The 13,476-nt window shown below is 48.1% G+C and overlaps 1 long non-coding RNA gene across 1 annotated transcript; it reads right to left on the reverse strand.

Moving 5' to 3' along the window:
* Positions 1-4,040: 4,040 nt before the first annotated feature.
* On the reverse strand, positions 4,041-9,881 carry LOC106835352 (uncharacterized). Its single transcript, XR_006512561.2, has 4 exons — positions 9,675-9,881; positions 9,368-9,495; positions 8,040-8,445; positions 4,041-6,421 (listed from the first exon to the last, which is right to left on the reverse strand). It is a non-coding gene; the product is annotated as an uncharacterized lncRNA (long non-coding RNA).
* Between the last annotated feature and the right edge of the window lie 3,595 nt (positions 9,882-13,476).

Consider the following 13,476-nt stretch of genomic DNA (forward strand, 5'->3'; position numbering starts at 1 on the left):
GGCCTTTTACCCTCACCCCATAAGAGGCATTACAGTGTCCCCCAATTTTATGATGGAGAATGCTTTGAATAGGGAAGGGGGATAAAAGAAAGGCCAAATATTTTGGCCAAATGTAATTTTTCTGCTAATTAGTGTCATAAAACAACCAGCAAAGATTTTTAAAATAATTTCCTGGTCCCAGCAGGCCAGAGAGAACTCATTCTCACTAGGTCTGCAGAATGAAAATGAGTGATCCTATTCAGAAACATGGAAATGCAGGAAGGAATGGAAAACACCAGAAAGGATAAACATATGGGTAATCAATCCAACAATTATCATGTCTTGTGGAGTTTGAATACATGTGTAGAACTAAAAATGTATGACAATACCACAAAATGAGGAAGGGGATAAACTTTTAGGAAGCTGGTTTTCTGAGTTTCCAGCAGTACTGGGAAACTAGCAAAAGTAATCATTTATGAGACAGAAATAAGATAAGACTACATGTTGTCTAATCTCTAGGATAACATCTAAAAGAAAATAACGTATAACAACAGAATATTAACCTACAAGTTTAGGGTGGAGAGTAGAGTAAGAGAGACTACTGTATTAATCCAAAAGAAGGCAAGAAAGAAGAAGGAACATAAAACAGATGAGTCCAGGTAGTTAGTGTCAAAATTTGTTAGACACCCAGTTGGTGTCAGAGAATAGAGACTTGCTTGGTGTCAGGAGGAAAGAAAAAAGCCTCACTCGTGCATATTAACGCAAAATCCTAAATAAAATATCAGGAAATAAAATCAAGCCTCTACCTAGGGTTTATTCCAGGAATGCCAGGGTGAGTCAGTATTCTAAAATCAATCAAGGTAACTCACACTTAGTAGAAAAAAAATAAAATCATAAAACTAGCTAGGTAGATACATCAAAATGATGACCTCAGTAGTTTCAAAAAGTGATATTCGATTCATCTCTCCTTCCTCTAAGTTCTGTCCCTCCAGTTTGAATTAATTTGTAGAAAATTGTAGTCCCTTCCAGGCCTGGCTGCGCCATAGGCTGCACCACGTGTTATGCTGCAAGGGCGCCTGATTCTGAAACCACAGGATCCTCTGGTTCTGCGTGTCTTTTACTGATGCTTTACTCCGCAAGATGAAACAGAAGGAGGCTGGCAAGCAGGTGCTACTGAACAACTAATTATGGTACCAGGTACTCTGTAGGTACCAGAGGGACAAATATGAGCCAAGGTCCCGGAACATTAACTCATCAGAGGTCCCACTGCTGAGAACTGGCAGGGCTGAGAAGTGAACCCAGTCAGTCTGGTTCCAGAATTCATCCTCTTCATCATTCTGTGACACTAACTCTATATCTACATAACTAACCAGAATACTGAGCAGTAGGTGTCAGATACACATAAGTTACACATGCTGTGAAAGCACAAAGGAAAGACACTCATTCTCACTGGCGATGGGTTAGTTCTGGAAGGCTTTTTAGAGAAGGACTTAAAAGATGAAGATTTTAACTGGCAGAAGATGAGAGTGTGTTAGTCAGGACAGACTGGGTTATGCCACTGTAACAAAGGTTTAACCCAACAAAGATTTATTTTTCCTATGCAAATGCTAATTCAAGTGGGGCAATATGCAGGGCACTCGCTCAGTGTCATGACTCAGCGATCCAGGCTGCTACGGCCCCTGATCCCTCATTCCATCCCACACTTTCACCATCACTATGCAGGGGAAGGCACCAAAATGTGGAGAATTCACATCTGCCTTTCAATGCTTTCAGCCTGGAAGCCACACACATCATTTATGCTTGTGGCCTGTTGGTTCTAACTAAGAGAGCACATGAAATGTTTGGTGAGAACTTATTGCCTCTGCCACAGAGAAAAGGGACATTCCAGACTGAGGAGCTAACATGTGCACAGGCGTGAAGGGTTAAAAATGCACAGTATGCGTGGGCAGAGCAAATAGATCTAGAACCCAACAGGCCTTGAATGTCATTTCGCAGGTGTCCTAGTCAGCTCGGGTTGCCATAACAAATGCCAGAACAAATACCACAGACTGAGTGGCTTCAACAACACAAGTTTATTTTCTCACAGTTCTGGAGGCTGGAAAGTCCCAGATCAAGATGCCAGCAGGGTTGGTTCCTTCTGAGATCTCTTCTCCCACAGATGGTCGTCCCTCTGTGCATATGCCTCTGGTGTCCCTTTGTGTGTCGTAATCTCCTCTTCTTATAAGGACAAGAGTCAATTGGATTAGGGCACACCCCTAATCCACCTCTTTAAAAGCTCTGTCTCTGTTATGGATGGATGTTTGTGTCCCCCCAAAATTCCTATGTATAAGCCCCAATCCCTGTTGTGACTGTATATGGAGATGGGACCTCTAAGGAAGTAAGTAAGGTTAAATGAGGTCCTAAGGACGAGGCCTTGATCTGATAGGATTGGGGCTTATAAGAAGAGACACAGAGGGGCCAGCCCAGTGGTGCAGCAGTTAAGGTCACATGTCCACTTTGGCAGCCCAGGGTTCGCCAGTTTGGATCCCGGGTGCAGACCTACGTACCATTTGTCAAGCTATGCTTTGGCAGGCGTCCCACAAATAAAGTAGAGGAAGATGGGCACAGATGTTAGCTCAGAGCCAGTCTTCCTCAAAAAAAAAAAAAAAGACACAGAGAGCCCTCTCTCTCCCTTTGTCCCCGTGAATACACAGAGGTCACGTGAGGATACAGCAAGATGGCAGCTACCTGCAAGCCAAGGAGAGAGGCCTCAGAATGAAACCTACATTGCTGGTACCTTGATCTTGGACTTTCCAGCCTCCAGAACTATGAGAAAATAAACTTCTGTTGTTGAAGCCACTCAGTCTGTGGTTTTTTGTTACGGCAGCCCGAGCTGACTAGAACAATCTCCAAATACAGACATATTCTGAGGCTCTAGGAGCTAGGGCTTCCACACATGAATTTGGGTGGGGACAAAATTCAGCCCATAACAACAGACGACTGTTGGAGAGGAGCAATGTAGTTTGCCTTGTTTTACAAGATTATAGATGGTAGCAAAAGGGAGGACAGATGGGACCCAGAGAGCTGGTGATAGTGGCGGTCCAGGCAGAGGCAGTGGGGACAAGAGAGAACGGAGACTAGGAGCACCGTGGATGTGGACTCTTGTCCTTGGCGACTGGATATGATTCAGTGAGGGAAAGAGACCCTGATTCCAAGGTTTCCAGCCTCCCTGCCAAGCAAAGAGTGGTATCAGTAGCCAAAATAGGAAACACAAAAGCAGCAGCCTGTTTGGGAAGAGAAAGACTTCCGTTTGTGCTCTGCCCCAGGAACAGACACACAGAAACGTCTAGGAGACAACTGGAAATACAGCCTCAAGCCCCAGTGAGGGAGGGAGAGTAGCCCAGGATGAGGGCACGGCGTAAGCAGAGGGATGGGGGCGAGAAATCCCAGGGCACGTGCAGACACCCACAGTAAGAACAAAGGTCTTTCCTTGCCCCTGAACTCAGTCCTTCCCACCCTCCCCACAGCCACCTCCTTCCGCCTGCTGCATCTCCACCCGGAGGGCCGTCAAATGCAGCCAGCACCGCACTCCGGCCAACCAAACCCAGAGCCATCCAAACAACTGCTCCCTCTTAATGCAAGTGTTGCCATCTTGCAGTAGCTACTTCCTATAATTCATCATAACTCTATGCAGCACTGGATGAGCCCTCGTTCACAAGGACCTTGTACATGCATGAATGTACCTGTGGTCTGAAAGGGGCCACTGGTTTTCCCAGCATCAGGGAAGCTTTCTATGTCACCTGTGTGACCCTGAGCCAGTTATTTACCCTCTCTGAACCTCAGTATTTCCAACCACCAGGGAAAAAATGTAATACCTGCTTCATCTATTTAAAAGGGTAGTTGTGAAAATCAAAGGAAAATATCGAATGTGAAACAGTTACATAATGTCTAAGGCAATATAGGAACAGTGACAGCTGGGGTGGGAGTGGGAGTGATAGCAGTTATTGTCACAATATGCCCTTTAGGGACCAGTAATAAAGCTAATAAAGCTACATAAGAAAAACTCAGATAGACAACCTCATCCAGAGAGAGAGATTTAATCAAATGCTTCTTATGAAGTCAATTCTAAGATTGCTACAAATAAACCACATAATCGTTGTCCTCTGGGAGCTGGGGTGGCCAAGTATGTAGACAGAGAGAGATTAACACACAGCACAGAATAAAGTGCGCCCCCTCTGGATGGTACAGATCCGAAGTGCACAGGCACTCAAAGGGAGCAGACAAGGAATGCTTCCCGGAAGAAGTGGACTTGGAAGGGAGCCCATGATGTGGTCAGGTAGAGAGGAAGGAGATGTACACTGACCTGGCTGCGTTTCAGGGAAAGAATCCCGTAAGGGGAGCCCTGACTTGGAAAATTCGACCCGCCACCTCCCACACAGCCAGCCTGCTCCTGAGCTGGAAGGCCCCACCCCCCCAAGGAGAGAAGGAGCACAGGACAGCGTCCTAAGGCAGCGCTGAGGGCTGGATTCCCTTTCAACCGCTGCTGCTCACCCAGCATCTGCAGCTGAGCCACGGTCTCAGGAAGCGGCGGCATCAGGTGCGGGGTCAAGGCCACCACTCAGCCAGCAGGGAGACTGGCCGGGCCCACGCAGCGTCCGGGCTCCTCGTGTAAGAGTGACTGCGAGCCTCACCCGCGTGGACACTTTCTTGGCTCACGGAATTGTTCTGGAACAGAAGCTATCCATTTGGAGCTGTCATCCCCGGCCTTCTGCAGTGTCAGGGCCTGGCAGCATCTCGGGGCCCTGGGTCAGCCGAGAGGCCCGCAGCAGCGAGGGGAGCAGAGGTGACCCCAGCAGGGTGTGGGGGGCTGGGAGGTGGCCCCCTTCTCCTGGTGCGGCCCAGGAGGCTGAGGAGCCACAGGGTTCAGGAGTGACTCCTTTCAGCAGCAGCCAGCTGTCCGTCCTTCCCCAACACACACACGCACACACACTCTCACACCCTGTTATTCTAGTTTCTGATGACAGGACTTAAAACTCTCTCCTCTTTTCGCTCATAACTTTTTTCCGGTTATAAATAACTTTTACTGAAAATGCAGTACTTCACTGAGTGCAAAGACTGTCTTCTTAGTGCAGAGTCAGAAGGACCTAAAAGTGGAGGGAGGAGTCTGACCTGCTTTGCCAGTTAGAGTTAAACTTCTCTGATAAAAATATCAGTAGGTTCATTCCTCTCCCTTTGTCTCAAAAAAAAAAAAAAAATCAATCTAGGAAGAATTTGAAACTAAACTTCTCTTCAAAGGAGATTAAGAATAAGTATTTTTAAAAACACAATAGTGGCAGATTTCTTTCCAGCAAGGAGGTCCCACTTTGTACAAAGCAAAGTTTTGCCAGGAAGAGGGGAACATGTGAGCGCTGTGTATGTTTACAGGAGTGGCCATGTCTGAACATTTGTGTCCCCCAAATTCTTATGTTAAAACCTAACCTCCAAGATGATGGCATCAGGAAGTGGGGCGCTGGGAGGTGCTTAAGTCCTAACGGCGGAGCCCTGTGAATGGGATTAGTGCCTTATAAAGGAGACCCCAGAGAGCTCCCTCAGCCCTTCCGCCACGTGAGGACAGAACAAGAAGTCTGTGACTGGGAGGAGAGTCCTCACCAGAACCCAACCATGCCGGCACCCTGATCCCGGACTTTCGGCCTCCAGAGCTGTGAGAAATAAATCTCTGTTGTTTATAAGCCACCCCACCCATGCCATTTTTTTACAGCAGCCCAAACGGACTAAGACAGGAGTCTTCCCATCTGGGTACAGAATAATTTTCCTCAGACCTTTTCTCACGTAAATTCACTGAAGTGCTTCCCCAAAAAATCATAATAAATCTAAAGTGCAAAAATTATGACTGACTTGTAGGGTCTCGAAGAGGTGATCTTGGCCATCTCCTTGTCTTACACAGAAACTCTGCCCACCAACAACAGAAAATCTACCCTGATGTTAAAGCTCTCTGGGAAGGGGGCTGCTGTGGCCTCTCTCCGGGGCCCCCTCATCTTTGTATTCTGTGTGCATCCCTCCTGAGGTATCTCCTTTCATCACACAGTGAAGACCCTGTGGCCCTTCCCCACACTGTCACCCCCAACACACACACACACTGTTGACCAGAACACAGCCACGGCTTCCTGGCTCTCTCAGAATCCTGACTTCTTCACAACTATTTCCTGAGGCCACAGACAAATCCTGCCAGAAAGAGGTCATCCTTGGCCCCTAAACAGGCCTAGCATTTCCCCTCTCAGATGCCAGCTGACTGAGGTTTGACATCAAGCATTTCAAAGAATCCAGACAGTTACTAAAAGTATCAGAAAGCGATGGCTTCCATATCCGGTCCACCCACGCTCACGGTTTCTTCTCACAATCAGTGACTGTCACTCTCCATAAGATCTCAGGGAGCAGCGTGTTCCTCTAAAGCAGAGAGGGTGCCCTGGGGACAATACCAATCATGTCCTTTGCGGTGCAAAGATGTAACAGAGATCTAAAACCACTGCATTCTCTTTCCTAGGAGGAGCTCACGTCCCAACTACCAGTCACAGTCCAAATGCCCAAGTCCCATATGCCCAGTTGGCTGTGTCCAGCCTCAAAAAAGTCCTCATTTTTGTTACATTCTCAATAACCATTGAGAACCACTCTCAAGTCTTCCAGAACCTCCCTCCAGAAGCAGAATCGCCCATTGGCCATCACCATCTGGGTCTAGTCAACAACGGACATGCAATAGATCCACAGGTAAATGCATGTCCCTCCTCCTGCTGAGTCCCGGCCCTCTTCCGGCACCCCATCTGCCTCAAGAATACCTTCACATCACTCAAGACCCAGCTGAACCACCACAGAAGCTTCCAGAATTTTTTCATGATATTCCACACAGGATGAAGTGAATGCCCCCACTTAGGCACTTCCTCTACCCTCCAGGTGTCTGTCATGGCACCTGAGACACGTCATTGGGTTGGGGTATGTGGCTGTCTCCCACTACCAGACTAGAAGCCACCTGAGGACAGGGACCGTGTCCCAAATGGCTTTGTTATCCCAGCGTCTAACTATGTCTGAACACAGTAGGTGCTCAATAAATGTTTGTTAAATGGAGGAAACTATAAAAATGATGCAAACAATTTTAAATGTGCCCAAGCCTCCTGAAGACCCCTACTCCTTGTAGTCCTCGCCCAGGCCCAACTGTTTCCCTAAGTCGAAGAGGAAAGCATTTTAGAGGGCTGGAGGAACATCTGTCCACAGCACCACTAGATGCTCAAGGCTGCCAGGACATAGGAGATGACAGGGCAGAACTGGAACAGAGCCAGAGGCCACAGCGGGCTGCCCAGCCATGCTCTTCGGTCCACCGTGTCTCATCAGCTAACTCCTCCCAGGCAAAGCTCCTAGACTGTGGACCCTCCACCTCTTTCTGCCACATCTTTTTTTTTTTTTTTAATTTTTCTTTCTTTCTTTCCTTTTTTTTTTTAGTGAGGAAGATTGGCTCTGAAGTAACATCTGTTGCCAATCTTCTTTTTTGCTTGAGGAATATTGTCCCTGAGCTAACATCCATGCCCATCTTCCTCTATTTTGTATATGACATGACACCACAGCATGGCTTGATGAGTGGCGTGTAGGTCCACGCCCAGGATCGGGGCCTGTGCACCCCAGGCTGCCAAAGCAGAGCACGCAAACTTAACCACTACACCACTGAGCCGCCCCCTCTGCCACATCTTAAACAAGCCCAGGACCCCTCCCTGGCAGGGTGCCAGTCACCAAGCCTTGCAACAGAAATCAGAGACGGTGGCAGTGTGGCTGGTGGGCCTGTCTACCAGGGGTTGCAGTGGGCCTGAGACAGAGGCATCAGAGCCACACGAGAGAGAAGGACCCTTTTGACCTTCTGACCAGCACCTCTCTCCCCGGCCCTGTGACAAGCCTGTCATCTCCTAGGCAGCTGGAGCTGTAAAGCACACAGGAGGACCCTGGGTGAACTCTCTTAGCTCAGAGAAAAGAAGACACCCCATCCATCCCTCTCGCTCACATCAGAGTGGTCTTGTGAACTTGAATCTGACCACATCACTCACCTGCTCGAAATTCCTCAGTGGCTTCTTTGGGGAAAAATCAGATGACCTTTGAAGGCAGTTTGCCTGCCTGTCCGGCCGCACACTCCTCTTATATAATAAGCTCAGCAACAGCGAACGGCTTGCCTCAGACGCACCAGACCTGCACACCCCTCTGGCACACGCCCCTCCATGGCCTGGGTCCTCCTTCCACCTTTCCTCACCCGGCAGAAGCCCAGCATCCTTCAATCTCAGCTTCAAGGCTCTCCTCCAGGTCCCTTCCCTCCTCCTCATGCAGAAGCGTAGAAATGGAAGCTCCTTCCCACTGCATGCTGTCCTCTATGTTTCCACCATTGTGGTGGGCCCAGCTTCGCCGTATCACACCCACAGTTCTTCCAGGGTTGGCCCTCACTAGCCTCAGTTTCCTTACCTGTAAAATGGGGATAATAATTGAACTTATCTCGTAGTGCTGCTGGGAAGATTGATCCTGGCAAGCAGCAGTAGGGGTTGGGGAGAGCCAGGGAAAGAAAGGAGAGCAATACAGGGTACACCCATGAGCAGGTCATCCTGTGGGCCGCTGGAGTTCTATCCTAGTGGGGCCTCGGGAGAAATGGATTGGAACATGCTCTGAACAGTCCCGTCAGAGGAGAGGAAGCTCTGTGTTCATCTGGCAACTCCCTTTTGTCATCAGCTCCAGGATGATTCTGCTAGGGGTCAGGGGGCATCCACTTCCTGGCACTCTGGCCATATATGTGCCAGGCATGTTCCTATGGCCAGAGAAAAGCCCCTGGGCAGAGAGGCTCAGGTGCTTGCAGTGGAAGTCTCTAGACCTGGGCAGGATGCTAACAGCATCTGACACCGTCTCCCTCCAGCTCTGCCATTGGCTGGCTGAGTGAGCTTGGCTCATCTAGAAAGTCAGTGCATCTCATTAGGTCCCTTGTGACTGGTCAGGTGCTTAGTCAGCCCACATCCCCCACGGCTGGGCTGGCCTCAGTGGGTCACTTAGCTTCGGGGGCCTCCGAGGACGGGGCCGGGGCTGCTTTGTTCCTCACTGTATCCCAGCAGCTAGGGCAACGCTCAGCACACACTAGCCGCTTACTGCCCATTGGTTGACTGACCGACCCGCCTGGGGAAATGATGCACAATGAGGTCATGGACAGAGAAACCCAACATTTAGACTCAAACCCTACTAGGGTCCCAGGCAATGGAAGATGGGGACCCCTGCCTTTTCAGCTGCATGTACGCTGTGGTCTATACGTGTGATGTAAGTTTTAACTTTCCAAGATGGCACTTCAGATCCAGAAACGGCCACATATAGGAGCTATGAAGATAATATTTGGGGGTCTTGTTACCTTACGTGGCTCAGAGCTGGAGTGGACCCAGCTAACTGCAGCCCGTGCACCTCTGCACCGGGTACCAGGCTCTTCACCCTCCGACATTCTGCCCAAGCAATGCCGATTCTTCAGGACCAAGAGGCAGCCTGGAAAGCTCAATAGATATTATCACAAAACATCGAGCAGCACTAGTGGACCACAGGGGATGCCCTCACTGCTCCACTCCTGCCCACACGCTCCGAGCATCCCCAGCATCTCCTCGGACACTTCCCAGAGTTGGGTCCCTGCGTACCTCCCGGGGCCCAGGGGATGGGACCGCGCTCACCTTCTGGAGAAATGCCATCCTCGGCCTGTACTGCTGGCCTTGGTGTCGGATCGTCATCCTGGACCCTGGATGAATTCACAACCAGAACACTCGCGGTACAGAAAAGCACAGCCCCGGAGCGCAGGAGCCCGCGAGCCCCGCACACGCCCTGGCGTCCGGGGGAGGCGGCTGCGCGCGGCGGGCTGGGGGGCGGGCGGGGCTGCCGGCGGCGCCCCCTTCACTCCCGCTCGGCACGCGCCCCCGGGAGGGCCGGGATCCGCGCCAGCCAATCCGCGAGCCGCGCCGCGGGCTCATTAGCATGGGCTGTGCTGGCGCCCACCTGCCGCCAGGGGGCGGCGTCCGGCTCTGCCGGGGCCTGGGGAGTCTCAGGCTGAGGCCCGCGCCTTGAGGACCCGCGAGTGAAGGATCTGTCGCAAAGGGCGAGCCTGGGGCCGCACCACTAAGCCTGGGGAAGTGAAAACAGTAAACCATGGGTTTTGGATCACTGGTTAGCCAGCCAAGTCACTGGATGGCCCTTAGCAAATTGGATAAACTTTCTTAACGCCAGTTTCCTCATCCAACCGGAGGAAAGCAAGTGAGTGGGTGGGAACTGACACCTGTCTGTCAGGTGCTGTGAGACCGGAATGAATAACCGAGTCAACTGGCAGTGGAGTGTGGTTGGCGGTGAAGAATGCTGCTCACCTGCCAGGTGGGCTGGCTCTGAACGCCGGATTTGCCACTAGCTCTAGGATCTCAAGCGAGTTAGGGAACCTCTCTGGGCTTCCTTTTCCCCCATCTGATCAATGAGGATACTATACCTCCTCGTGGTTTTTGGGGGTTTTGTTCTAGTTTGGGTTTTAAGATTACTAAGCTAATAATGCATGTGAAAACACTTACAACCGGGACTGAGACGAGGTGAATGTCACGTAAATCATAGTTTCTCGTATGTCTCTTGGGACTCTTTCTTAAAAATCACCATGCCTGGTGGCTCATTATGCATACAGTCAGAATAATATGAGAACTGTTGGAGTAGTAAATGGAGATTGGAATGGGCTAAGCAAAGTAATTTCAGAATCGTTTTAAATGTGTGTGTACCTGTGACTGTTTCCTTATTCTCTTATTTTGTTGACTTGGGTTTTCCCCTTTTTTCTTGATTTGGTTAGATGGTGATTTATTTCTTATAATGAGATAGTGTGTGTGTTTGTGTGCATGTGTGTGTTTACTTGAGAACCAGGTTTTATTTAGAATTGGAACTTCAAGATCATCTAGTCTTTGGATATTTATGCTGCTAAAATTAGTTAACAGACGCAAGAGGAGCTGTAAACTAGATAAAAACATTCAGTACATAGAGTGACCCCCTGTGTCGCTTTGCACCTGTCGCCCTGAAGTAGTTCGTGGCATCCTTTTGCACTCACATCCATTTACTATGGGATGATAAATCAGATGGTCACTCTAACCACATGTCCATTTCTCACTCTACAATGATCAGATCAAGCCTCCCCATTTCCTAGATGAGGGAGACATCGTGAGGCAGTGGAAAGAGAATGTGACTAGGACTCAGGACATTTGGATTCTGATCTCAAATTTATTCCTGACCCACTGGGGGACTTCAGGCAAGGCACATCCCCTCTCGAAGCCTCAGTCCCTGGTCAGAGTTGTTCAGAGCTCCTCAAAGTTTGCTCTACAAGCTGTGCTTCTCAAAGTGTAATGTACAAACCAGTCTCCTGGGGACCTTGTTAAAATGCAGATTCTGATTCATGGAGTTCAGGGTGAGGCTGAGATTCTGCATTCCTAACAGGATCCTGCTGATGCCCATGCTGACTTCAATCTGAGCAGCAAACATCTAAAAAGACTTATTCCACAGACTACAAATCAGTATGACATTTTAAAAAATAAGAAGCAGACTACAGTGAAATACATTCAGAAATCTACATGCCTAATACATTTAAAAGGAATTATTTGCTGCAGGGCTCCCCAAACCTCTAGCATACTTCCAAACAGAATGACTTGAGCAGCTCAGAAGAAAAGTTTTTCAGAAAGACAAGGTCTTTATTTTATAAACTAATGCAACAGAGGTAAGACAGCAGCCAGTTTTCCCACGCCTACCCTCAACCCCTCTCCCAGATGAATAGATGAAGTCTCTGGTTGCTTGCCATACTTAAACCTCGTTGCAAGGAAAACAGTTTCACCCGCAGCTCCCTCCACAGCCCCACCGCACACACTGGCTCATATTTTGCACCCATGTCATATGACTTGACCCATGGCTAACTGACCAGAGACACTGGAGTTCCTGACCCAGGCCACCAGTTCACACACTGGCCAAGAACCTGCAACAAAGGATGAACTGGACCAACCAGATTATCACTCTTGGAAATAGCCACTTGAGCCGGCTAGGAGAGGTGGCCAAATCTGAAAAGAAGCTCCAACGTGGAATCAGGCCCATGATGAAGCAAAACCACAGGTGAGCTAACGTCACGAGGGAGACAAACTCTGAGCAGGCCGTGGAAGCCTGGAGTAGAAAAGAGAATGGAACAGCAGCACAGAGCGATGTAGGGATACCCCAAGAGCCATTAGAAATGGAAGTGGAGGCTACTGGGGGCTATTGGGGTCACAAACAGCAAATTGTGTCATCCTTAGTTAGTTTTCATGGTGGTGATGGGCTATAGATTAGAGGAATGATGGAAACATATTATAGTTGTGTTTCAGCAAGACATTTGCGGACCAGAAAGAAAAAAATGAACATTGTCCCCTCCCCTCCAGGAAGCCCAAAGGAAATTTGCAGCCAATTTGTAGCAAGCATAGGACTTTAATGCCATTGTATCTTCATTCTGTCCAACACCACCCTATACTCACCCTGGTCTTCACTCCATATTTAATTTGTTTTCCTTGTCCTGATTTTTAATTTATTGTTTACCATTTTATATTATGCATCTCCCTATGCCTCATTGACTCAATTGTGAAAAGAGACATGGTATAAATAAATAAATAGATTGGATAAAAACTAACTTTAGTGGATTCATGTCTGAATGATCATATCCCCAATATTTCCTTAATCATCAGTGCGGGCAGAGAGATAGGTCTTTAGTTGCATGTCACAGGACCCCAAATTGCATCCTGTTAAAAATCATAGGGATCATAGTGACAACATTGATGACACAGTGTTTACATTTTCGAATGATGATGCAAAAGACAAGAATGACTAATACATTAGAAAATAGTATTTGCATCCAAAAGTTCTTGCCAATCTGAGCTTTATCTGATGTGCTTTCAGGAACTGATCAAATGCCCACACTGAATCAGCATCTCTGAGATCAACTTCAAATGTCTGGATTTCTAACTATTATCAAAAGTCATTATAAGAGCTATTCATGTGAATTTCTTTTTGAAAAAGTTCTGATTTGATCCAAAACTGTTAAGATATTGTCCATTCTATCCCTCTACCATGTGCCATAGGAGAAATTTCTTTCAAAGTTTATTTAGTAGCAACAAAAATTTAGTCTTCCCTAAAAAAACCCCTACAATGCTTCCTTTTTCTTGAGCAAGAGAGACGTGTATCCTGTTTCTTGTTCATGTTGACCAGCAGACCACTTCAAATCTGGCATTAGTCTTCCTTGGAGCAACAGGAATGAACACTTGGTTTCTAATTTTTTTCTCCACTCTGTTTTCCTATTTGAGTTCATCTACCATTGGTTTTATTATCTGGGCTTTTTTCTTTTGGTAAGCCACCACGACTCCTTTTTTAGAATGATATGGGATCTAAATAAATTATATTTGAATGATTAGTGGAAGATTGCTTGATGAATTGGACAAGGTGGGGGAGAAA

This window comes from Equus asinus, chromosome 13 (assembly GCF_041296235.1).
Source record: "Equus asinus isolate D_3611 breed Donkey chromosome 13, EquAss-T2T_v2, whole genome shotgun sequence".
Taxonomy (NCBI): Eukaryota; Metazoa; Chordata; class Mammalia; order Perissodactyla; family Equidae; genus Equus; species Equus asinus.